This window comes from Macaca nemestrina, chromosome 5 (assembly GCF_043159975.1).
Source record: "Macaca nemestrina isolate mMacNem1 chromosome 5, mMacNem.hap1, whole genome shotgun sequence".
Classification (NCBI taxonomy): domain Eukaryota; kingdom Metazoa; phylum Chordata; class Mammalia; order Primates; family Cercopithecidae; genus Macaca; species Macaca nemestrina.
The window spans coordinates 67,707,333-67,732,784 of NC_092129.1; the positions used below are offsets into that span (position 1 = coordinate 67,707,333).

At 41.0% G+C, this 25,452-nt stretch overlaps 1 protein-coding gene across 1 annotated transcript in view; it reads left to right on the top strand.

The window, feature by feature from the left end:
* Positions 1–25,452, top strand: part of LOC105488996 (uronyl 2-sulfotransferase) — a 316,456-nt gene that overhangs the window by 74,367 nt on the left and 216,637 nt on the right. The window lies entirely within an intron of this gene.

Consider the following 25,452-nt stretch of genomic DNA (forward strand, 5'->3'; position numbering starts at 1 on the left):
ACACTACTTGGTCAGCAAAACAAGAGTCTTCTTTGAAGACTTAGACTGTGCAGTATAAGAAACTGCCTGCTATTGGAGAGCTTTGGAGATCCACCTCTGTGAGGGGTGGATACCATTCTGACACATCCAGTCACCATCATCAGTAGAGATCACTGATACATTAAAGAGGTGTGAGCTACTGGGAGATAGTTTTTGCTAGGAGGTATACTCATTATTTATTTACACTACCGCTGAGTCAAATTCGATGGGGATAGATGGTATTTTCTTAGTACAGAATCTGGTCAGTAGAGTTCCCTGGGTCACTTGAATCATGGTTACCTGTGGCGTGGTATGGGGGTGGGGGGAAGGTGACACATCCCCTTTCTAGACTTGTGAGACAGGCAGTGGACACCGAAAGTGGGAGGGATGTGGGTTGGCAGTCTGACTAATATGTCCCCTGATGGTAGGCCAGCACATTCTGTTATTTCAGTTGGAGCCTGAAGTTATTTTGCTGGGCAGGCTGTATTTAAATTGCTTGTTTGGCTTCAGTAGTGGCAAAGATAGGAACACAGGTCCTTGGTGCATCCCCTTTGGAGGAGCACAGTGTTAATTAAACAGTAGGTGCCTACTTACCCAAAGACCATTGAAATTAGATACAAAACATTTTTAAGCCTAGGACTTGAGCCATGTAGGCACTTAAAGAGAAGTCTAAACCTTGGCATAGCTGGCAAATACTTTATGGCTTATTATCTTTACTTTCCTGAGTCTCAAGCACCTCCTGGAGTTCACAGGCCATCTGAAATTGCCCAGGAAGGAGTCCTGGTGATGCGTTATGGGACCATCCATCTTTCCACGGATCTGCTGGTATACACATCTCAAGAGAGCAAGATATTGGTGTAACATTGCCATGAGCTCAGCAGAAGCTGACTCAGCTGCCTTTATGCCCAAAGGAAGAGTTCTTAGCCTAATAGATGCCGTTTTCTTAATTTTGAAATTATTCTAGTTTGTAAAAAAAAAAAAACACAAAAACCAACAACAAAAAAACCGAATTGTGAATTAGAGTGTACTCTGTATTCATTAAAAGAAAACCTTGACTTGATATTTAGATGAACATATGTGGTTTACTAAAACAGATGGTAGAGAATTTTTACCCTCAAGCATGTATTTTTAAAAGTGTGTTTTTGTTTTTATGACTTTTTGAAGTGATTGGATTAAGGAGAGTAAGAAATTCTTCCTATAACAATCTATTTTCATTTGTTCTTTTTGGAGAAAAAAAGCTTTTTCATAGAGGTTGTCAAGTGTTGCCATATGTTTAAGAATGAATTTGAACCATTCACTTTCTGAATTTTAATACCTTCTGAGTTATACGTAATTTGACAGAAGTCAACATATTTGACTTCTGTCAAATATATATGTGTGTCAAATATATGTCAAGATATATGACATCTGTCAAATTACATATTTGTTCAACTTAGGTCTGATGGTGGATGCTCCTAAATACTTTGTTAGTCTTATTATTTATTTATTTATTTATTTATTTATTTATTTATTTATTTACAAAGAACATTGTAATTGTGCTCTTTCACTGGTTTTTATTTTAATACTTGACTTGAGGTCAAGAATTGTATGTAGAAAGAGCACAGACAGAGCAAAATCATAAGTTAATAATGCCATTATGTTACTGGAAAAATTAAGCATGCAGAGCTAGTTATAGCAATATAATATTTTGGGAAAATATTTAAATTATCATATGCTTCTTAGGTTTTAGAAAGTATGTTTCATTCGCTAAAGACAAGCAGATAATGTGCTATTAAGAGCACAGACTCTGGAACCAGATTGCCTGGGTTAAAATTCTTGGCTCTCACTTTCTAGATTTATGTCCTTGGCAGGTTACTTGGCACCACTTGGTTTCACTTTTCTCACCTGTAAAATGGAGAGAGGACTAAATGAATTTATGCACATAAAACACTTGGAGCAATTCCTGACCCATAGTAAGTAAATAAAAGTATTTGCAACGATGATGATGATTGTTTATTATTATTATTAAACTTTACAGCAAAAGTATTCATTAAGTAATCATTACTGACCACCTACTAAGCATCAGCCACTTTTCAAGTCTTAACGAATCATTAAATTAATCAGATCAACATTAGAAACAATTTAATGTTACAATAACATTTTATAACTAGTAGTATATTGCGGTTAACTTTTCCTTAGTGCTCCATTTGAATAAGTCAGCTGAAAACAGATTTGCCTCTTTCTTAAAAATTAGAAAGCCGATGCTATTTATTTGGGAGGGAATAAGCAGGAATTACTCAAAATATATATAACCTACCAAAACCACAATGGCACCAATTCCTTGGGGTAAGAAGTGAAAAATTCATTTGAGATGTGCCCCAGATCTAGGTGAGGGTACCCAGGGACAAAGTGGACATTTCAAGTTAAGCCCTGGGATGGATGGATGGATGGACGGATGGATGGATGGATGGATGGATGGATGGATGGATGGATGGATGGATGGATTTTAGTTACCTTTAAGATTAACCATGTTTCACATTGCTAGAGGAAAGAGGTCTTAACGTACATCTTTATATGGGCGAGCACCTCTGCATCTGGGTCCACTGTAACCATGCATATGGTTTTGGCCTTGCTTTTCCCACACAGCCATGTGAGCAGGGACCCTGTGTGCTAATGACCATCTCTAGGCCCAGGTTCCCTATCTGGAAAATGCAGATATCTTCAGCTACGTGTGAGCATCATTGTGAAGTGGGGAGAGCACATGGGCTAATTATATATTGTGTGAGATTCCAGACACAAGGATTAAGTGTTCTCTGTGCTGTTCAGTCTGCTTCCAAAATCCAGCCCGAATCCACCCCACTCTCACCATCTCTATCTGCCCTTTTGAGGTCATCATTTCTCTGCTGGACTCTGCAGCAGCCTCTCCCTATGACCACTGTGTTCCCCTGGTCCTTACTCCTTCTTTTTACCGTTGGTTTGTTTGGAATGGTTGGGGGCTAATTTTTATACATTCAGAAACACTTGTTTTAAGACTTTGTTCTTTGTATTCCTCTTCTTTCTGATAGTTACTCATAGCTTCAATCTCAAAACACAAAACAATTTTACCACACCCATCATTATGTATGTCTCTACTTGCTTTGGGCTGACCTAAGGAATATTATTTTGGAAGGTGTTTTAAAAAATAATTTCATAGTTTGTGACTTGAAGTGCAAGAACATCCTGGGGTTAGTAGCATGGGGAAAGACTTACATATCACTCTGTTAACATTTAAAAACCAGGCACTACACTTAAAAGATGGATGATGAATGCCACAGAAAGCCTACAACTCCTGAAGCCTCTTGTCCATGAGGCTGGGTGAGTGAAAAACAGCAAAACCTGAGATCTGTGATTTTTAAGGTAATTGGAGAAACCAATACTTCCCTAAAATAGTTCCCTTAATAGAGTGACTTACTGAATTGCTCAAAGGTCAGACATAAGGAGGTGCTTTGTAGAATTTGCTGGAAACTGAACCACACCCACCAATTTCTTGCCAGCCTTTGGCAAGTGGGCCAGATTTTGTCTGGCAACGTGATGCATGCATTCAAAAATTGTATTTTCCATTATCCTTTCGTTTCTACATTTATAGTATAATTAGTTTAGAGCACAAAAGAGATATGGCAATTAATATGGGAAGTGATAGACCCAACACGTATTCTATGTAATTCTATCCCCACAAAGATGACTGGACTGAGCAGCAGTCCCAGGGTCTTGCTGCATCGTATCCTTTCGGGAGCACTCACCCATAATGTGTTGGGTGCCGCAATGCATTGAAAATGTGACCACTGCCCTTGATCATAGAAATATGGAATCTTAGTGCTAGATGAGACCTTAGAGTCCAGTGGGTTTTTGGATTGGAAACTAGGAAGAGCATTACTTGGGGACTGTCAAGTAGAAACATTTTTAAAAATTCTACCATCAAGAAATTATGCTAAGTGAAATGAGCAAGATGCAAAAAGACACATATTTTATAATTCCACTCATTTGAAGTACCTAGAGTAGTCAAATTCATAGGAGCAAAAGTAGAATGGTGGTTGCCAGAGACAGGGGAGAGGAGGAAATGGGGAGTTATTGTGTAAAGTGTAGAGTTTCAGTTTGGGCTAATGAGAAAGTTCTGGAGATGGATAGTGGTGATGATTGCACAACATGGTGAATGTATTTAATGCCGCTGAACTGTCCACTTAAAAATCTTAAATTTTATATGTATTTTACCACAGTAAAATTCTGCTTTCATCACCGCTGCATAAAAGAAAGGAAATTTTTACATTGAAAAGAAAGGAAAATTAAAAGAAAGATGAAAGAAAAAGAAAGAAAAGAGGGAGGGTGGGAGGAATCAATCTGGAAGGAAACTCCTTTAAAATGATAACTTTAGGAAGCAGATGAGCGCATTGCCCTTTGTGCCCTTTGCTTTCTCTCTTCTCACAGACTGGACCAGAGTTGACTGGTTTGTAGCCACATACCAGCATCTGGAAGCTACTGTCACTGCGGTACAGTTCTCTCGTTTTGCAGATGAAAAAATTCGGGTGCAGAAAGAGGAAGTGTCTTTTCCACAGCCACAGGGTGGATGTGTGACTGGGACAGTCATTTCATGACTCACAGACGAGTATTCTTTTTACTTTATTATTATAGGAAATTTGCCTTATAGTTTAGTTTTGTTTTATTAAGTCTTTATTGCTATTGGCTTCAGATTTAGCTATCATTTATAGAATCCCTTCTGAGTGCCATTTATTGTGAGTATTTTCTATTTTCACTTAGCAGACATTTATATAGTGCTTATTGGAAGCAAGACACTGTGCTAAGTGCCTGACAAATGAGTCATATAATCCTATGATAACCCTCGGAGATGAGAACAATTGCTATCCCCCATTTTAAAAACAAGGAAAACTAGCCGGGCGCGGTGGCTCACGCCTGTAATCCCAGCACTTTGGGAGGCCGAGACGGGCGGATCACGAGGTCAGGAGATCGAGACCATCCTGGCTAACACGGTGAAACCCCGTCTCTACTAAAATACAAAAAAAAAATTTGCCGGGCGTGGTAGCGGGCGCCTATAGTTCCAGCTACTCAGGAGTCGGAGGCAGGAGAATGGCGTGAACCCGGGAGGCGGAGCTTGCAGTGAGCCAAGATGGCGCCACTGCACTCTAGCCTGGGCGACACAGCAAGACTCCGTCTCAAAAAAAAAAAAAAAAAAAAAAATAAGGACAACTAGCTGAGTATGGTGGCTCATGCATGTGGTCCCAGCTACTTGGCAGGCTGAGGCAAGAATATTGCTTGATTCAAGGAGTTTAAGGCTGCAGAGAGCTATGATTGTGCCACTGCATTCCAGCCTGCACAGAGTACGACTCTGTCTCTTAAAAAAAAATAAAAAAAGAAAGTAGGTGGAGTGGAACTGAGACCCAGATTGCTTAAATACTTTCCCGAAGTCATAGGGCTAGTAAGTGGTGGATTCCAATTCAGTTTTAACTCATTGCAGTTAAACTCATTTACCTGCCCTGATGATAAGCAGTGGGTCTAATACTTGTAAATACATTTGGTAGAATATTAATTGACTTTATTTATTTATTTGAGACAGAATCTGGCTCTATTGCCCAGGCTGGAGTGCAGTGGTGCAATCTCAGCTCATTGCAGCCTCCACCTCCTGGATTCAAGCGATTCTCCTGCCTCAACATCCCAAGTAGCTGGTATTGCAGGCATGCACCACCATGCCCAGCAAATTTTTGTATTTTCAGTAGAGACAGGGTTTCGCCATGTTGGTCAGGCAGGTCTTGAACTCCTGACCTCAGGTGATCTGCCCGCCTCCGCCTCCCAAAAGAATCTTAATTGACGTTAGACCAAACACCGTAAATGTATTCTTCCTGACTCTGAGATGTATCTGAGGATATTGTGAGATCTTTATTGAAATCATCCAAAATGGGATGCCAAGTTTTGGTTTGCATATTTTTTTTAATCCTTAAAAAAACTATCAACTGAACATCTTGCTTATGGGTATAATTTACATGTCTTAGTACGAAGCCCTTAGGATCTGAGTACAGCACAAGTGTAATTTGAAGGTGTAGCTGAGAGAGACCTAAAACTGATCCGCATCCCATAGAGTGAAATGACCATGTGCAGCGCATCCCCAGGTCTGCACTGCCATGTTAGGGTGGGTGATGGTGTCAGGACTATCGCACACTGAATTGGTTATAAACCTGATGGTGATTTGGTTGTTTGGAGGAATATTTTCAGAAGTCCAAGTAATCTTGCATTGGAAAGTGAATTAGAAAATGCAAATCCAGTGGCATGAGCCTTATGATACGATACCTTATCACAGTTGGGATAGCCAGCAGTGAAGTGTAGTCAATTTCTCTTTGGAGCTCGGTCAGATGAGTTTTAGTTGATATTTAGGTAAGGACTCAAAACTCCTAAAGTGTTATATTCTTTGATTTGTTTTTCAACTTGCTTCTTAAAACTAGCAAGCAGTGCCAAGATAGTATTGTATTTCTATCTTTTCTTTGTCATAACTGTCAGAGCAAATAGTTGGTAGAAAAGGATCAGAAAAAGCCTTCATCTCAAATCATTAAAAACAAGAAAAGAAAGTATAGGAGCTCCCTTATCCAACACCACTTGATGGAATCATTCTTGACCCCTTGTCCTCCCCAGAAAAAGCACCAGATCATTCATGACCTTCTCTCCACTGTTTCATTGAGGACTATGAAGATTGTATCATAGGGTATAACGAAACAGTTATTTGCAGTGATAGTGAAACAGTATAAGCATGTTTTTTAAAATTGGGGAACCTGGCCAGGGACAGTGGCTCATGCCTGTAATCTCAGCACTTTGTGAGGCCAAGGCAGGCGGATTGCTCGAGCTCGGGAGTTGGAGACCGGCCTGGGCAACATGGCGAAATCTGTCTCTTCAAAATATACAAAAATTAGCCAGGCATGGTGGCATGCACCTGTGGTCCCAGCTACTTGGGAGGCTGAGTTGGGAGGATCACTTGAGCCCCAGAAGCAGAGCTTGCAGTAAGCTGAGATCGTGCCACTGCACTCCAGCCTGGGTGACAGAGTGAGACCCTATTTGAAAAAACAAAACAAACAAAAAACAACAACAACAAAACTACCCCAACTGTGGAACCCATAGAAAGAAAACTTAGCCTTGGCTTTAAATGAGGAGAACCAGAAAGTTCCAGGGAGAAAACGCATACGTTCAAGATGAAAAGGATACCTTGTGGTCAGGGAAATTTAGGTGGAGGACAAGCAGGCTATAGATGTTCTAGTTTTGCTGGAAATAGTCACCTTTCCAACTGCCCACCTATAAACTTCCCAGAGTTGTTCAGTGTCTAGATCTCAAGCTCAGAGAAGCAGAGTGATTAAAATTCAATATGCATGACTCTCAATATTATTTTTTAAAAACATGCCTTTAAAACCACCCATTTCATCAAAAAGGTTAAAGGGAAAAACATTTCTCAAGATCTAAGCAAAGTCTTTAGGGCTGGCATAAACCGTGACAGTTTAAGAATGAAGTGTTTTTCTTATCATTCTGTGAAATGGTTGATTTTGAGAGAGGTAGTTGCTGTTTTGACCTTTTCCCCATCTTGTTTTTTGTTCATAAATTGATGCTGTTATTGAAACAATACGGGTAAGAGTCTGTCTTAGATATGTAATTTTTTCCATCTATTGTCTCCAGGGTTTTACATTGTTTAACAGCTTTTAAAGACTTCAAAAGAATAGCACTAATATACCCAGGAGAAAAAGTCACATAAAGTTATAAGGTTCATTTCATTTTAACCTTGAATGCATTTAAACAAAGAAAATAACATCCAATGTCAAAATAATCTTAATTCCTTGGCCACATTTTAAAAACAAAACAATTTATTACCATTTTGTTACTTCTTACAGGAAAACCCTTAGATACCAGTAGATAACCGTTAGATTTTTCTAGGTGAAAGTAAACCATTTCTGAGGAAGCGTTCTCTTTACCAAAGCAGCATTATTTCCAATAAGGAATCCACTCATTCATTTAGTCCTTGGTTTATTAAACAGTTACTGAGGCTGGGCACAGTGGCTCATGCTTGTAATCCCAGCACTTTGGGAGGCCAAGGCAGGCAGTTTGCTTGAGCTCAGGAGTTCAAGACCAGCCTGGGCAATATGATGAAACCCCGTCCATACAAAAAATACAAAAATTAACCAGGCATGGTGGTGCACGCCTGTAGTCCCAGCTACTCAGGAGGCGGAAGTGGGAGGATTGCTTGAGCCTGTGAGAAAGAGGTGAACCGAGGTTATGCCACTGCACTCCAGCCTGGGCAATAGAGAGAGACCCTGTTTCAAAAAACAAGCAAGCAAACAACAAAAAACAGTTACTGAGGGCCTACAATGAACTAGGCACTATGCTATGTGGGGGGAGTTTTAAATGAGAAAAACACAGACCCTGCTATCATGGCATCTACACTTCTAAAGATACATTTCTTCCACAGTTTGCTAATAGAAAACAGCCAGTTAGCATGACCTATTAATATGCAGTGCCCAAAGTATACAAATAAATAGTCAATCTTTAAGGCAATATGTTGCTACCAACTCTAAATTTTATCCCAAGAAACTTGAAAACTTTGTATTGAATTAAATAGGAATATAAAACATGTTATGATCCCTATGCAATATGCTAAGCCCTCTGGATCCTCAGGTTCTGTGTCTGTGGATTCAGTCAACCAATGATCAAAAATATTCAGAAAAAACACAATAAAAAATAATATAACAATAAAAATAATAAAAAAAATTACAGTATAATAACTATTAATACATAGCATTTGCATTGATTTAGTACTATAAGGAATCTAGAGATTATTTAAGATATACTGGAGGATGTGTGTGTGTTTTATGCAAATACTATGCTATATAATATCAGGGACCTGAGCATCCTTAGATTTTGGTATCTGCGGGGTTCCTAGAGCTGGTACCCCTTGGATACTGAGGGATGACTGACGTAGAAGGTTGTCAACAGTCTATTTTCCAGTTGGGAGAAAGGCAATAGCTTAGTCAGCTTTCTCAGAGAATCTGTGTCTTAATCAAACATGTCCCTGGTCCCCGGGTATTGAATATTAGTCGCTGGTCACTTCTCGTCTTGGCTTGTTAAGGTTTGATGACTTATCCATCAAGTGGTTTTGTCTTGAAGGCTCAAATGCCATCATTTTCTGAGTCTCCAATCTGTCATTCATCATGTTGCACAATGGGCACCCTGTGTGTACCGAACCAGGCATCCCTGGCACCCCAGAATACTGGCCAGTCTCCATGACTTTGGGGGGGTCTTTAGTGTTTTCCAAGATGAAGCCTGGTTGATTCATTTCTGAATCCTAAGTATTGACATTTGTGTAAAAATATGGAAGTGTGTGAGGTAGGAAGTTCAGAGCAATCAGCTTTCCTTGGAAAATATTTTTCCTTTTCAAATTTATGGCTATTTTTAAAAAGGGATGTTAGAAACTTTGGTTAATTTAAAGATGGGTATGTGTTTTCCTCTAATGATGGCACACAATTATGTTCAGTGAGGACTCCAAAAAACCACCTTTTTTGTTGTCTGGCCAATAACAAATGAGCAGTGCTGATTTACAGGTCTGGGTGGTGGTAACTAAAAGCAGAATTTTGGGGAGTTTCATTTTTTCTTTAATTTGAACAATCAGAGTTCGTCATGATTTGTGGAAGAGGAAAAGCTGCCCAAACTCACATGGGAGGGTTGGGGGAGCATCTGCTTGACAGCACTCTCTCAGTTAAGCCCTGCAGCTACGTGTGCTCAAAGATGTTCTCGCCAAAAGCCAATGCTAATTTAATGTGTATCGAAATTATTTATTCTGAGTCATGAGTTACTTTTCTTAGCTATAGTTGTTATTGGTTCTGTAACGACTTGGCAGCATTTCATCATTTTTTCTTATGTCTGGCTCACATTTGCGTGTGTTAACTCCATCTCACAAAAACCCAAACAAACACAAATTTCATTGGCCCTGCTTGGCATCTGGCAGTGTTTGACACAACTACCTAATTACTTTATTGAAATTCATGATAGAGATGGTCCATCTTGAACTGATTCCAGCATTCAGGCATGGCCACCTCTTTGCTGAGTCACCTGAGGCCAATCACTGAACTTCTCTGAGCATTGGATTCTTGATACAGGGATTGCATTAGAAAATCTCTAAGTTACATCTAGCTCTGAAGGAAATTAGAGATTTTTGAACTTGATAAACATTTTCTAATTGTTCCTAGGATAAATCTGCTGCTCTTTGAGACTTGTTACTATTTTAAGATGCCACTGGAAACACAGAGGCCCTGCAAAAAGATGGATATTGGGTCCACCAAGTATTCAGACTGGGGCGGCGGTGGATGGTCCAGGAGTACACAGGTGACCCCCCTGGGGATCCAAGGAGTTTCCCCCAAGGTGGGTGAGAAAGCAGGACATTTTCAGGTGAAGCAGATGCTCAACAGAGCTAAGCTTTGAAGACACTTATATTTGGGGGACTGGATTACAAGAAAATATTAGCAGTTCTCTTTAGAAGTGGTAATGGAAAACTGTAAGAATCAGGATCATTTTCCTCAGCTAATAACTCATGAGGGCATAGAACAGAATTCTAGATCATTCCATGGATATTTGAGAAAGACTTTTAGTTCTCAAATGATCCCATGTATAGTGATAGGTATTATCAGTACACCTGATATGTACTGTGATGTGCGTTAGCATTTTAGATGGCTTAATAAATAATACCCCTTTAGTTGTCCCCTGAATTTTGGAGCAATTTTGGACCATTGAAGACAGGTAATTCATGACACAAAAAAATAGCTTTTGATTTGCATCCCAAAGACTCCCTAACTCTCCTCTAAATTGAACTTACCCCCTAAATCCATATCCCCACCCCTTCCTGGGACAAAGCGTACTCCATGCAGAGAACCTAGTAGCAAAGAGTATCAGAATCAAGGAGATAGGTTTGTTCTAAAAGCCAGAAATGTTTTGTTGCTTTCTCAAAAGTTCATCTATCAGACAGGTTACTAAAAGGAGATGGGAGAGATGTCAGGCCAGGAATATCCTGTAGCTGAAGTTCCTTCACTTGGCATCCCAAGGAGTGGGAAGGAAAGACTTTTCCTAACAATTAGCATTGAACTCATTGTTGCATTGGGAATTGTAGTGGAAAAATACGAAGATATGTATTCAACAAATATTTATTAAATGCCTACCAAGTACAAAGCACTTTTCTGGGTTCAGCTCACTGCAGCCTCCACCTCGACCTCCCTGGGCTCAAGCAATCCTCCCACCTCAGTCCCTGGGACTATATGCATGTGCCACCATGCCCGGCTAAATTTTGTATTTTTCGTAGGGTTGGAGTTTCGCCATGTTGCTCAGACTGGTCTTGAACTCCTGAGCTCAAGCAATGTGCCCACCTTGGCCGGCATGAGCCACTGCGCCTGGCCAAGGTCCCTCTTCTTATGAAACTTACAGGCTTGGAGGGGGAAGGTAATAAGTAAACATATGAATAAGATCTTTTCAGATGTTCACAAATGCCTTGAAGAGATTAAATCAGTATCCTATGATAGAGAGCAACTGGGGATAGAGTGAAGGAAGGTGACTTATTAAATAGGTGGCCAGGCCAGACCACTCTCACGAGGGGCCATATGGGTGAAGGAGCCAGCCACATGAAGGCCTGGGGGCGAGGATAAGAGGGAGCAGCTAGTTCTGAGGCCCCAGGTTGGAAAGGGCAGGGTGGGCTCGAGGAGCAGAAGGAAGGCCAGTGTGTGCAGGTGATGGTGAGTGTAGGGACAGTGCCAGGACACGAGGTCAGAGAGGAAGTGGGGCCAGATCAGCTAGGAATGTGAGGTTTCCTCCTAAGATAACAGAAAGCCTTTAGAGTATCCAAGCAGGTGTATTCTGATCACCTAGGGACTTCAGCTGAAGACCATGATTCAGGAGGCCTGGCGGGGCCTGAGATTCTACATTTTTAACATCTTCCTGGGATGCTGTTGCTGCTGGTCCATAGACATCACTGCCAGTGTCAAGGCTGTCCTTCACCTTTACAATGATCACTTTGGGCCAGGCATGGTGGCTCGAGCCTGTAATCACAGCCCTTTGGGACCCCAAGGCAAGAAGATCACTTGAGGCCAGGAATTCGAGACCAGCCTGGGCAACATAATGAGACCCCTGTCACCCCTGTCTCTACAGAATTTTTTTTTTTAATGATCAGTTTGCTGTGTGGAGAGTGAAGAATTACAGAAGAAGAGTAGAGGCGGGAGACCAGTTAGAAGCTACTGAACTGCATGTGAGGGCATAGGCATCCAGGATAGTGTGACTGCAGCGCAAGGCTCCAAAATAAAGGGCCCAACAGGTCCCCAGCAGTTCCCCTGAAGGGTCCTGCAAAGGTATGTGCCCCCATATGCAGCTGCCCAATGTTCAACTTCATTATCTATTTAACTGGCTAATATTCGGATTCAACTATTGTTCATTGAGTAGCTACTGTATTTTAGACCAAGCACCCCTCAAACTTTAATGTGCAGAGGAATCACCTGGAATCTTGCAAAATGTGGATTCGGTTAAACAAAGTTTATGGGAGGCCATTGTTTTGGATTACCTTTTTGCACTCAGCCCTAGCAGAATAGATCAAACCAGAATGGAGTCACTTGTGCTAAGTGCCATGTACGCAAACTAAACTTTGAAACGGGCCAGTTTCTCTAAAAAACAGGAGATTCCAATCAACCTGAGTCAGCATAATCAGGAAGGCCCCTCTCCTTTAACCCTCTGAGGAAAGTAACTTTGAAACCACCAGTTAACGTTTTCATTTTCTGTCTCTGCTTTCTTTCACCCTTTTCTGTCTATAAAGCCAACCTCCTCTGCTCAGCACCTTGGAACACCTATTTTATTTTATATGGAATGAGGTGTTGCCTGATTCTAGAATCAAATCTTTAACATAAATCTGTTGTAATTTCGTCTTTTGACATGATTTCATAGGGCTGAGGTGAGTCCCGAGAGTCTGCCTTTCTAAGAGGTGCTGTTGATGCTGCTACACTTATGGTTTTTAAATCACATTGTGAGGTAGAGTCACTTGGGAAGATTTTGCAACTACCAATGCTTGGATCCCACTAGAAATGGATTATCAGCTTCTCTGATATCAGCTTCTCTTCCCACATTGGGAGGATCCCAAATGTGGTATTTTTGAAGAAGTTTCCCAAATGATGCTATGGTACAGTTAAGGCTGAGAACCAGAACTAGAAGCTTTCAGCCAATTTCCCTGGTAGGTGGCTAGTACTATTGCTTCCATTGTACAGAGAAGGTAAAAAGGGGTAACTTGACAAAGGTCATGTGGCCAGTAAGTGGTAGGGTGGAGATTTCAACTTAGTTCTAATTCCATATTTAGAGCTTTTTTCATAGTACCACGCTACCTCCCTACTTCCCTGTTTTGGGCAAAACTCACTGTGCTAGATACTGAAGGGAATGTTGTCTGAGTTGGAGTGCAATCAGGAAACTAGAAACTCGTTGGCTATTGCAAACAGAGGGTATCTAATATAAGAGGTTTGGTACAATGGTATTGAGAAGGCAAGAGGAACAAAAGGAATAGTTGCAGAAGGAACCCAAAGGAAGGTACATTCTCAGAGATCAGGCCACCTCCAGGATCCTGGGATGGGAACTTGGAGCTTGCATGTGGGGCTGCACTGCTAGAGATGCCTCTTCTGGTGCTCACGCTGGAACCACTGGAGCCAGGTTTCTCCCAGAGCTTCAGCCCCATGTGAATCCAAACCCTGTTTCAAAAGGATTGTCCGTGGGAAAATGGGGTTTGATTTATGCGTTCAGTGTTCAGGCTATATTTGCTAGAATGTACCTCTTTTGTATGTGCAAGAGTGTCAGTAGGTGCTCTGAATGCCTGATTCTTTAGCTATTGGTCATATCCTAGTGGTTAGCATCAAAAGGAAGCCAATACAGTTGACTCTCGGTATCTGCAGGGGATTGGTTCCAGGCCCACCCGCAGATACCAGAATCCAGGCGTACGCAAGTCCCACAGTGGATTCTGAGGGACCTGTGGATACTAAAAGTCAGCCCTCTGCATCCACAAGTTTCACACCCCAAGAATATTGTCTTTTCAATCCGTGTCTGGTTGCAGATGGAACCTGTGGATTTGGAAGGCTGACTGTATTTTGAAAAAAATCTCCATGTAAGTGGGCCCACCCAGTTTGAACCTGTGTTGCTTAAGGTCAACTGTAATGCTCTTTGGCATTTTGGGCCTGCCTCTCACCTACTGAGTCCTTCACCTGTGGAGCCTCAGCAGCTGGACACCCGGGTCCCCAGTCTTCCGCTGTGTTCACTGCGTCTTCCCCTTCAGTGGTCACCCTGGTGGGTGGTGGTCGCACAGCTTGGTGTGTGTCCTTACCATGCTGTAGCCTCTGGTATTTATTAATGAAAACTTTTCTTTGTGCATGACCGTCTCTGCCTTGCATTCTTCCCGATGACCAAGGACATTTTGAAATGAAAAAAAAATAAAATAAAACCAACAAAAACAAAACTGTAAAATTACAGTGACTCTTCTTGATATTTTGATAGATTAAAAAAATAAAGACTAGTAAGATTTAAAATAGAATAAAATGTATTTCTTACAGCTTGTGAAGAATGTTTTTAAAAAGCAGAGAAAGATCGCCTTTTATTAAGTGAATACATAAAAATGATGTTAGAAAATTTCTTACGGCATCAGTAATTAATTTATATTCATTAAACAAATTTCCATACCTGCATTTATTTACATAATTTCCTTCTCTTATGATTAATTTAATACTTAAGGATAAAATGAATTATTGATTTTTTTAATGCCAGAATTCTACCCTGCGTCAAGTTTCATCTGTCAGAAGTGCTATTCCTTGTAACTAAGGAGACAGAAAATCCCCTAAGTTGATAGATAGGTTTGTTTCCTGTTCTACTTTGGTTTAATTACTATTTGATAATTACTATTTAAAAATTTTAAAGCACTCTTCATTTTCTCCCTAGCTGTGCTTTATAATTTGCCCAAGGGGACCTGTTTTTTTTTCTGTCATATGTGTGAATAAATAGTAAATTGTTGCTACTTTTTTCAGGGAAGATGCAAAAGAACTGTGTCATATTTCTATGTATCTGAGCAGTTTTTCTGAATTATTTTCTTTGGTCCACCTAGAACAAATAAGTCTCTGAAGAATAAGAATGATCATTTAACTTTTCACTACCCTTAAAATACTATAATAGCAGTACATTAATCATGTGTCAATTCAAAAGCCAAAGGGGGCCAGGTGCAGTGGCCCACGCCTGTAATCCCAGCACTTTGGGAGGCCCAGGTGGGCAGATCACCCGAGGTAAGGGAGTTCAAGACCAGCCTGGCCAACATGGAGAAACCCCATCTCTACTAAAAATACAAAAATTAGCCGGACGTGGTGGCACACACCTGTAATCCCAGCTCCTTGGGAGGCCGAGGCAGGAGAATCACTTGAACCCAGGAGGCAGAGATTGCAGTGAGCTGAGATCTCACCAATGCACTCCAGCCTGGGTGACAAAGTAGGACTCCGTCTCAAAACAAAAAACAAACAAACAAAAAAATCAAAAGGGCCTCCCAAAGCAGCACATAGTGTTTTCGCTGTCATCCTTAGGATCTCTAAAGTCTACCATTACAGTATAGAAAGTGTCAGTGAAATGAGGAAAATTTGTCTTAATTACTTTCCAGAAAAAACCAAAGTAGGCCTCAGTTAATTTGCTGTGTAGACAAGAAGGGGCCTTCCAATCCATCCTTTCTCATCTGTGTTTTGAGGGACAGTCAGACAGTCATATGCACACATCTGTTATATGTAATTGTCTTACACCAGTCGTTATTTTATTTACAAGAGCTAGCTAGTTGAGAGAGATAGCAAAAACTGGTTTTAGCTGCTTGTGTTTCAAGTCAGAAGCGTGTGAAGGAGGTCAGGCCATGATCACTACAGTGTGGAGGCCGCTGGCTGACTTTGTTGAGGAAGACGAGGTCCAGCCTTTAGAAGGGAGCTAGGGAGTAAAGAGCCCGAGGGAAGATTGTGGGGAGTTTTCCCATCTGCACATCCCTCCCTCTGTGGTTATCCCAGCAAAGTGAGAATATTACTTAAACCGTGTACTGCTTTATTTTGCTGGAGTATTTGATATGTTTAAAAAGTGTCAGACCATTTCCTCAGTAGGCATATGCTTGCACTTAGCCTTAATTCCTACCCTTGGAGGAGGCAAATACAGCCTGGCCCTCATCTGTGTATTTTAAGAGGTTTCTTATAACAGGCCTAGTCTGTGGCGATCCTAGTGAGTAGTACTTAGTGGGTTTACAAACCACTCTGTCGCGGTGATGACATACTCTGTGTGGTTCTGGAAGCTAAATAAAACACCGGAAATAGATATTAAATAAAATAAAGAACACACCCATGTAATTATTGCCAGAAATGAAATTTTGCAACCCTAAATTTGAATGTGGTCTAGGCACCTGAAGATTCCTGTAGATAAACAAACATCATTTCCCAGATTAAAATTTCAGGAAAGCAACGTCTATCAAGTGTCTTATTTGGGTAAAATATTTTGAAAATGTTTTGACTGATCATGGGGGAATGGAAAGCAGATGGTAAGTGAGACAGGTGCCCCTAAAGTCCACATCCCCTTCTGAATGGCTCCATTTCTTATTACATAAGACAGCAAAGGCCACTGGGCCAGGCCAATGTCACTTATGTTCTACTAAGGGACTTTTGGCCAACTCAGAAGATATTGGTCCTTACTGTGGAATCGTTTTGTGATTTTAAAATAGAGATCTCTTTAAACCTTGAAAATATATACTCTTAAAAGGACTAATTTTTTAAATGGCAGTGATCCAATCAATATGATTGCAGTTTGAGCTTAAGGGGCACTACTCTCACTCAAGTCTTTGGATTTTTCTGTAGCTTTTTCCAAAAGTGAGCTAATGTTTTCAAGCATCTGTTATTTACTTTGTTTTTGTCCAGTGTAAAGTACACGGATTGTCTCATTTAATTACAAAGATAACTCTCTTAGGCATTTTGCAGGTAAGAAAATTGAGGCTCTAAGAGGTGAAGTAATTTGCAGAAGCCACTGGAAAGTGGCTGATTCCAGATTCCAGACCCAGCTCTGTCTACCTAAAACTACATCATCTCCCTAAAACGCCTCACTAGCCATGCTCCAATGCAAATGGGCCTAGCAAGTTCAAATACATTGTAATTTGCCTAGGTTTTCCATTTAGCTGAAGTTCACCACACTTCCAGTATAATCCAAGTATTTATGGTTTATTTTGTGCTTTGTTTTTTTTCTCCCACTTACAGCACTTAGCACAATGTTCTGCATAGAGCACATACTTAATGAATACTTGCTGAATTAATTCATTTCAGATACGCTGAGCCCCATGAAGCTGCTTGATTTAGAAGACTCAGAGTAGCTTTGGTTAAAAAGGTTCAGGGATGGAACCTCTCTCCACCCTTTCATTCACCTGGTAAAATACTATTTCAAAGACTAGTTTATAACATCATCTCCTTTTAGGTAGCTTTCTCTGACCCACTTTGTCAATGAGGCAGAACTGTTTCCTCATCTCTGTATGACTTAGCACTGTTTATGTACTTCCATGTCATTTTTTTAAAAGTAAGAATGAAAATAACTTTTATTTATTGTGAGCTGTGCTAGGCATTAAACTAAATACTCTATACATTTTGTCTTTTTAATCCTCAAAACAACCCTGGGAGGTAGGGCTGTTGTCCTATGTTACAAATGAGGAAAGTGGGGCTTAAAGAGAGTGAGTTACTTGCCCCAGGTCTTACAGTTAGTGAATTTCAAAGATGCAGTAGGAACCCAGTTCTTGCCTGTTTTCAATATATTCGTTTCTTATTAAGATAAAATTTGCAGTAAAGTGCACATATCTTACATGTATAGTTTGATGAGTTTTGATAATACACACCTCTGCTTAACCGTTGATCCAGTCAAGATATAGAACATGTCCACTGATCAGAAAGTTACCTCATTCCCCTTCCCTGTCTGCCCCAGCCACTCAGGATTAGGGCTTTATTTAAGTCAATGAATTTATTTCTTATTTTATTTTTTCTCTCAGTTGAATTTTATTTTATTTTATTTTTTTCCTGCTTTTATTTTAGATACAGGGGTACATGTATAGGATTGTTACATGTGTATATTGGACCCAAGTAGTGAGCATAGTACTCAATCAGTAGTTTTGCAACCCATACTCCTCTCCTTTCCTGCCCCCTCTAGTAGGTTGCAGTGTGTATTGTTCTCATGTAGATATCCATGTGTGCTTAATGGTTAGCTCCCACTTAGAGGTGAGAACATGTGGCATTTTGTTTTCTGTTCCTGTGCTAATTCACTTGGGATTATGGCCTCCAGCTTTGCTGCAAAGAACATGGTTTCATTTTTTTTTTTTTTTTCGGCTGCCTAGTATTCCATGGTGTATGTGTACCACATAGTCTTGATCCAATCCACCACTGATGGGCACCTAGGTTGATTCCATATCTTTGCTATTATGAATAGCATGGTGGCTAACATAAGAGTGCATGTATCTTTTTTGGTATAATGATCTGTATTCCTTCGACTGTATAATGTGTTGTGCTGAGTCGAGTGGTAGTTCTGTTTTAAGTTCTTTGAGATATCTCCAAACTTGTTCCACAGTGTGGAACTAACGGAACTAATGTACATTCCCACCAACAGTGTATATGCGTTTCTGTTTCTCTGCAGCCTCATAGGGCTGCTTGTTCTTGAACTTCATGGAAATTGAACTCTAGACTATGTATTCTTTTTTCTCTTTCGTGTCTTTTACTCAAAATAATATTTTTGAGATTCATCCATGATGTGCTATGTAAAGATGTCCACCACATCTGTGGTTCATTGATTTTTATTGCTGAGCAGTATTCCGTTTCATGAATGTATCACAGTTTATTTATCCATTGTCCCATTGTTGGGCATTTGGATGGTTTCCAGTTTGGGGCTATTGTGAATAAGGCCACTATGAATATTCTTCATCTATGTACAAGAATGTGCAAAAATCTTTTTGAGGACATATGCTTTCATTTTTGTTGGGTGAATACTTAAGTGTGTAATCGGTGGGTCATAGAGTGGAAACATGTTTAACTTTATAAGCAGTTGCCAATTTTCCAGTGTCTGTATGACTCTACACTCCCACTAACAACGTATGAGTGTTCTAATTCATACCTTTCCCAATATTTGGTGCTGACGGTCTTTTTAAGTTTTATGCTACTTTAAAAAAGTCCTCTTTCCCATTTGACTTTGAGCCTCTCAAGGTCAGGAAACATGTGCCATTCATTTCTGCATCCACCGTGCTTAACTCAGTGTGTGATGCAATAAATATGATACACATGCAACTATAATTTGAGAATTGTAAAAACAGTTGTCAAAGGTCCTTTCGGCAGTGACAATCTGGAAACCTAGCCATGTGCCATAGGGCGTATAGGTAGTTTTACAGTGAAAAGACTTTGGATAGTTGGCTTCAGAGGGTAGCAGCCTTTCAAAGGTGAGGTGGAGGATTGGTGATCTCCCGAGGGAAGTGAGTGACCAGCCAGGCATGGGCTGTCCTGAGTGAGACAGTGTGGTGAGTCCCGCGAAGTGCTGGGAGGCCATGCTTCAGCAGTAGGTCCGTCTGATATGAACAGTCTACTTGGGTATCAGTGGAAGCCATAATGTCTTAGCTTGTCGACCTCTGACCTGCTATCTTATAGGATGATGTTTTAGTTATCTGTTGCCAATATGAGAAGACACTCAGCAGCTTAAAGCAGCACATTATTCATTGCAACACATACTTATTATCTCAAGGTTCCTGTGGGCCCGGAGTTGGGCATAACTTAACAGAGTCTTCTGCTTCACAAGGCTACAGTCAAAGTGTCACCTGGGGCTGTGGGTGAGTCAGAGCTTGACTGGGGAAGGAGCTGCTAGCAAACTCAAGTGGTTGTTACAGGATTCAGGTCAACGTGGGCTGGTGGATTGTGGGCCTCAGTTGCCTGCTGAATGTTGGCCAGGGGCTGCCTGAGGTTCCTTGCTGTCATAAATTTGTGTAATAGAGTTGCTGCTTCAGCATTCATTTTCAGGCCTGACATAAGATGTTTGAAACCAAGTCACTCCCTGTCACCTTTGGCCCAGTTAAAATTTCCCTTCATTGCGTGGTTGTTTTGTAATTTGGCCTCCTTATTCCTTACACAAGGACATGAATACCAGGAGGTCGGGAGAACTGGGAGTTTCTCCTGGAGGCTGTCACAGATGGTCCATTAAAATTCTTTTTAAAAAGTGGAAGTCATGCCGATACTGTGAGGAAAGTAGTTGTTTTGACCCAAAGAGAGGATTACATTTTTTTACTGTTCTAATGAATAGCTTCAGGGGCTCCAGCTTTATCTCCAACACAGAGAGCCTGTTCTGGATAAATTATCTGCAGTTCATGTTCACTGGCACAGAAGATGATTGGAAAATATGAAGCGATTTCTGGATAAATACTCATCCATGGGTTCATTCAGTGCAGGTGAATTGAGTCTTTTCTGTAATCTCCCACTGGACAGAGCATTCGCTCTGAAATTTGCCATGGGTTAAAGAGATTGGCAGAGTGACCCCTTATAACCTAAGTGTAAGAAGCCAAATTTTTTTGGTCAGCAAATTTGCTTATCTGGAATGGAATGATTGGCCCTGACCAGACACAGAAACAGATCTTAGGATCATATGAAACTAACTTGTCATACCTGTTGGGAGAATCTTTTTAAGAAGTAAGTCACATGTATGAGAAACAGAGCAAACAAAATATTTTGCTTGTTAGGAGATACCTGGAAGATGTTCAGGCTTTAACATTTAGCTTTGGGGAGTTTAGACAGTCAAGGAAGACAGCAGAGTCTTGTTCTGCCGTGACCATGGTATAGTTATTCTACCCATTCTTGGTTGTTTAAAAAAAATTCAATGTTTTTTCCCCGAAATTTGAACCATGCACAAAGCCTTATTTTTAGGTTATGAAAAACATGATTAAGACCGGGCATGGTGGCTCACGCCTGTAATCCCAGCACTTTGGGAGGCTGAAGCAGGCAGATCATGAGGTCAAGAGATTGAGACCATCCTGATCAACATGGTGAAACCCCGTCTCTACTAAGAATACAAAAATTAGCTGGGTGTGGTGGCGCGCACCTATAGTCCTGGCTACTCAGGAGGCTAAGGCAGGAGAATCGCTTGAACCCGGGAGGCAGAGGTTGCAGTGAGCTGAGATCGCGCCACTGCACTCCAGCCTGGTGACAGAGCGAGACTCTGTCTCAAAAAAAACCATAAAAAATAAATAAATAAATAAATAAATAAACATGATTACACTATTCTAATAGGTTTGAAAGTTTTGAGAAACTTTCAAACTCTGTTTCTTATATATAGAGAGAGAGACATATGACAAGAAATTGATTACAGGAATTGGCTCACACATTTAAGGAGGCTGCAAAGTTTCCATAGGCTCTCTTTGAGCTGGATAACCAAGAGGGGCCGGTGGTGTGGTTCAGTCGAAGTCAGAAGGCCCAAGAACCAAGGAAGCTAATGCTGTCACTTTCAGTTTGAGGCCAAAGACCCTAGAGCCCTAGGGCCCACTGGTACAAGTCCTGGAGTCCAAAGGCCAAAGAACCTGGAGTCCTCATGTCCAAGGGCAGGAGCAGAAGGGTGTCCTGGCTCTGGAAGAAAGACAATTTGCCTTTCCTCCTTTTTGTTCTGTTCAGGCTCTGGATGAGTGGGCGGTGCCTGCTCTTGTTGAGGGCGGATCTTCCCCACTCAGTCCACCCACTTACATGCCCGTCTCCTCTGAAAACACCCTCAGGGCCACACAGGAAGCAACACTTCACCAGCCATCTAGGCATTCCTCATTCCAATCAAGTTGATGCCCAAAATTAACCATCATAGCCATAGTGCTGAAAGTAAAAATTTAAAAATTCTTCTCCTTAATAAGCTGAATAAACCTCCTTCTCTGAGTATAGAATTAATCATCCCAATGAAGTAGAAAATAGTATATTTATGTCTTCTAGTTGAAAAAGGCAATATTAATAGACATTTAGAAACTCCTTTTGCCACATTTCAAATTTATTCCAGACAGTTTATATTGAGAAAAAAATGCCTCTTTTGATGGATGCTGTATTAGTCTGTTCTCACGCTCCTATAAGAACATACTCGAGACTGGGTAATTTTTAAAGGAAAGAGATTTAATTGACTCATTGTTCTGCAGGGCTGAGGCCTCAGGAAACTACAATCATGGCGGAAGGTGCCTTTTGCAGGGTGGCTGGAGAGAGAATGAGTGCTGAGCAAAAGGGGAAGCCCCTTATAAAACCATCAGATCTCATGAGAACTCACTCACTATCATGAGAACAGCATGGGGAAACCGCCCCCAATGATTCAATAACCTCCACCTCCTCCTGCCCTTGACATGTGGGGATTATTACAATTCAAAGTGAGATTTGGGTGGGGACAAAGAGCCAAACCATATCAGATGCAGACTGAAAGAACAATTTTAGTTACAAAATAATAATGGTATTATATAGTGTATAACTATAGTTATATAGTTACATCTATATAGTTATACAGTGCTTACTGCTTATTATGTGCCAGATACTGTTCTATATGGTATATGTGTGTGTGCTGGGGATATATACCCACTCTATGATATATACTAATTCTCACCTTGCTGGTTCCCTGGTTAATGAGCTAAATAAATATTTGATGCCTACCCACTTTATATTTCTATGAGTGTAGTGTTTTCACTTTTTGAAGATCATACTTTAGTGAATTCTGTGATATAGGTACTATTATTATTCCAATTGTATGAAGAGGCACATGAGACACAGAGAAGCTGAGTAGCTTCCCCAGGGCTTCACAGCGGCCCACAGTGGAGCCAGCATTTGAATGCCGGCAGCCTGGACCAGCGTCTGCTCTTAACTATCATGCTACACCCAGTCTTGAAGAATTTATTTTCTTTGCATGTGTAGGCCATAGCCACCCTTCTGACACTAAAGAAATAGAATCAACCAGAGTCCCAAGACAAACCAGCACATTTCGTCTGAGGAGAACAAACAAACCAAAAAAGCAAGCTTGCTCCAGCCTGGCCCAAGCATCTGGGTTAGGACAACCAATCTAAGAAAGCTCACACTTCACTATTTTAACGAAAATAAATGCCTGGCGATAATGGTCTCATTATGATCCTGAGGGGCAACATAAAATGCTTCCCAGATGCATTAGAGAACAACACCAAAAGTTGCAGGACTGGATGGAGGTCTGTGAAGTGTCTCAATGGGCAACTGGAAGTGCAGCCTCCAGGTTGACATATGGGATTACAGAGGAACCCAGAAGGGAAAAATGATGGAAAGAGATGAGTAGTTTCTCAAGTGTGGTTGTGGTGTCACTGATGTTGTGGACTCTACTCTGATACCTGCCCTCACCGTGATTCTCGTCGTCCCACTCGGACGAGGCCTTCAACAGAGCTGCATTTAGAAGCCAGAAAAGATTTTCCCATTGTATCATCTGTGGTCTTTCTATTGGCAACTCTCATGGGATTCCTTGGCTGGAGGGTAGAGCAAAGCGTCAGAACCCCTACGCTCTGCCTTTGAAACTCCCTGTATCATTCAGAATGGGTTTTAAATGGCATCCATGCCATTCCAGAACTCACTCTGGTGAAGCTGATGGCTCAGGACTTCCTGCCCTTATTTGGAGGTGGTGTCAGTAGGGGCAGAGGAAAGCTCAGCCAGTCCTTGTGGACCTTGGTAGCCAGGCTCGCTCCTGCTCCTGGACATCTTGAGCAACAAACAGTTATTGTCGTGGATTTTTAGCATCCCACATCCCTGACATGTAGCCTCGGGACAGACTGGATTTACTTTAAAAAGTATATTTAATATATTTTTATGTATACACACACACACATATATATATACACATACACATTTATTTATGGTTTTTACTGATAATAAAATGAAGCATTACCAATATAAAAGCAATTTGGACATCATAAAAAATTATAAAGAAAAAATGCAAATCTTGAACGAGAAAGAAAAAGGTAAAAAATTCCTGGAAATCCAGCCACTCACAGATACTGCTTTATTTACTAAAAAGGGAACATTAGCATTTTAAATACCCTTTCATGCAAATCTCTATGCATATATACATATAATGTATATCTCTATGCATACAGATACAACTGTATGAGAGTTTAACCATACTAAGTAGACTGTTGGCAAACTTTTCTGCTCAGCCAGGCGACCTTTATGATCAATGAATGCTGATGTAAATCACCATTTTAGCCCATAAGAAGAAGAATGTTGAAGAAATAGGAAGAATGTTGTGACTGGGCTTTCCTGGGGTGAGGTGATGGCTGGGAATAGAATGATCAGAACATCCGGGTTTGTGCAACTTTTCCTGAACCTTTGGAGACTTTACGTGTACATGGGGACGAGGGAGTGACTAAAGCCAGCTCACTGCTCCAACAACTTAGAGGACAAGTGCCGAAACAGAAGTGACTGGTGTTGACCGCGTGTTTACCATGGCTGCCAAACGAGGGGCTGTCCCTGATGAGGCCGAGTGAATGAGGCCCACACTGCATGTGGCTGGGAAAAGTTTCAAACGATGACTTCTTACCTTTGTTCAAACCAGATGCAAGGAATCTGAGGATGATGTCTGGGTACTGATTTAATTAGCAGCAAAAGGGATTAAGCAAACCAGCAATCATGTTCTTTCATCACTGTCCAGAAAGGGCGTTTTTACCTGCACCCACGGTTGTGAATCTGTGATCGATGCCAGTGTTGTCATTAAGAAAGGACCTCAAGCAAAGCAGAGTCAGGAACATTTTGTGTTTAAAATGTTGAGAAACAAACATGAACAGAGACCACTGATTTTTCCTCTGGGAAAAAGAGACAGTCACTGAAAATAGGCAAATTACGCTGAATCTATCAAAAACGTATGTTGCGTTTGGCTAAATGCTAATCTCTCATTTGCCCTCCTGCTGCCAAGGCCTGTGCTGCATGCCCTGGATCTGGATGTGTGTTTAAACGGTTATAGTTCAGGAAAAGAGCCTAGGCCTGTTTGTGTTCCATTGAGACTCCTGTTCTCAGACTTACTGATTTTCAATCTGGAGATTTCACTGAAATATATATTACAGTCTCTCACCATGTAAGCCAAGTCTGTTTTTACTTTATTCATTTGTATGAAGAAATATCATAATCTTCAGAGATCTGGAGCATAGGAGATTGCTTTGAGGGCATGTAGGGTAGGAGCTGCCTAGTGAACTGTTCACTTTGCCTGGAGTGTCTTTCTCTCTTGCCAATCCCCACCTTTATCACTTAATTCCTATTTATCTTTTTTATGGAAGCTCAGGTAGCGTCTTCCCCAGAAATCCTTTGCTGACCGCTTTGAGCCTGAGTTGGTTATTCCTCCACTGGGCTTCCCTAGCTCCCCACTGCT